The sequence below is a fragment of the Rhagoletis pomonella genome, unplaced genomic scaffold (assembly GCF_013731165.1).
Source record: "Rhagoletis pomonella isolate Grant_MI unplaced genomic scaffold, Rhpom_1.0 Rhpom_scaffold_00327, whole genome shotgun sequence".
Taxonomy (NCBI): domain Eukaryota; kingdom Metazoa; phylum Arthropoda; class Insecta; order Diptera; family Tephritidae; genus Rhagoletis; species Rhagoletis pomonella.
This window is the reverse complement of record NW_023458881.1, coordinates 4931-7159: the sequence shown is the minus strand read 5'-3', so window position 1 is coordinate 7159 and position 2229 is coordinate 4931. Positions and strand designations below refer to the sequence as shown.

Below are 2229 nucleotides of genomic sequence, written 5' to 3'. Positions count from 1 at the left end.
TTATTGTGGCTTGTTAACATTTTATTTTTAATATTTTTATTGAGCTTAGTTCAATTTTTCCTAATGAACAATCGTGGTACTAAGCTCAATAAAAATATTAATAATATATATATTTTTTTTATTGTATTGTCTGCAACCTATCTGTAAAAGTTCGTTGCTTTTATTGTACTACAAATCAATTCCATCTATACATTAACTACAATTTAAAACAATTTTTGTTCTTAGATTTAGTTATTTATGTACGGTGACTAGCACTATAATATAATTACTTTAATTGCTGTGCTAGGATTAAAATCAAAATAAATACGAATACAAATACAAATTTGCTCTACGAAATCTTCACTTCACCGAACCTATTCCAACGTATAATTCCCGTTTGATCTTATCTTAAATCTCTGGAAGCCAGAAGATCTTTGCTCTCTCTCTGACTTTTACTTTCAACCTTTACTTTACCTATTCTGCAACTCTTTCGTATTCGGATTTGCTACGAATCGTAGAAATAGTATGCTGCAATCCGAAACGTATTTTCGAACTTTCGAAATTCGTAACTATTGCATGCCTAAAAACGAACAAATAAGAAATTTACATAATTTTTGCGTAATTTTGTACGAAAACTATTCTTTGTCGGAGGAAATCGATGTGTTTGCAGGAAATATTAGTGTTCTTTTAGTCAGATAATGGCCTGTTTTTTCTTAGGCGTAAAAGCGCATTTAGCTCTAAATGCACATTTATCAATACAAAATTCGTCACCTAAAGGCAACTAAATGCAACTCCATTTCTGCATTAAGAAACTAAATGTTAAAAGCAACCCTTTGATCCCCAAAAAATGCCACGATTCGAACATGGTTTAATGAGAAAAAGTGGCAGCATTGATTTTTCGCAGATGGAGATTTCATTTGTTATTTTACATTATTTTGATAAAAAAAAAGTCCCGCTAATCCAACATCGATGTGATGAATTTCTGACTAACTCTGTTTGTTTTGTTTCATAATTACTTTAGCCAATTTTTATTTTATAGCACCGACAAATTATTATATTACCCAAACAAATTTTCGGTTATGGTTAACAGTTAAAGTTTTTGTATTAAATTTGTTTTTTAATATATATATTTTTTAGGCTTTTTTTAGCATGTCTTCTCCGTGCGAATTGACCGTGGTAGATACGGATCTGAATAAGAGACTGGAACACGGCTTTTTGTCAAAAGCATACAACTTCGAAATCGCGTAAATGTGCATTTGGTTAACCCTTCGGAGGGCGCGCCGCGGCATATTAGCCTCAAAAATTGTAATTTGTGGTTTTCAAATGTTGAATAAATATATTATTTTATACTGAACTGTATTTAGGGATTATATAAATGCAACGTTGCTATGCAAGTGACAGATTGTATATGAAGTGCCAAATAAAAATAACTTCCTTCCGTTTGTATAACCATACAGAAAACACGCGTTTTCTTACAACTATAATTGTACTTTTTACATTTCGCTGCGTAACAGGTTATGGGCCTACACACAGTTGTGTAAAATTAAGATTTCGTTTGACTAATTGCAATCGGCAGAGCAATAACAGATTAACGATCGTTGCTGAATAATTGGATTTTTGCGGATAAAATGAGCTCCAGCGCATTATCTTTTCGATTCGAAAAACTACGTGGTAGAGAAAATTTTGACGTATGGAAGCAACAGGCAGTCATATTTGGTGATTAAAGGACTATGGAAAACAGTTGAATCCGGCCTGAGTGAAAATGCGACTGTAGCTGAGAAAGATGCTGATTGCCGTGCATCTGCAGAAATTTATCTGATGTTAGATCCGAGCAATTTTGGAATTATCGCGCAAAAGAACACAGCGAAGGAAGCATGGGGCAGCTTAATGGAAGCATACGAAGATAAGGGTCTTACTAGGAAAGTTGAACTGCTAAAACAGCTTGTTCAACTAAAGTTATCAGACTTCCCATCAATGCAAGAATACATTAACGCTATGGTGCTTACGTCCATAAAAGTGAAAACAGCAGGACTCGAACTAGACGACGAGTTGATCGCATCGTTGTTGTTGGCAGGGTTACCCAATGAATCTAAATCCCTAGTATTAGCAGTTGAAAACTCAAAGGTGCTTACTATTGATTCAATAAAATCGCTCTTACTTCAGGATGTTAAATTCGATGCACAAAGCAACGAAGAAAGAGCTTTGTATTCAGGTACCGGCAATAACCACAACAAGCATAAAACAAAAAAA

General features: G+C 33.9%; 1 protein-coding gene across 1 annotated transcript in view; it reads left to right on the top strand.

The window, feature by feature from the left end:
* Window positions 1–2229, top strand: part of LOC118750628 (putative nuclease HARBI1) — a gene marked incomplete at its 3' end in the record, with an annotated part of 7227 nt that overhangs the window by 1009 nt on the left and 3989 nt on the right. The window lies entirely within an intron of this gene.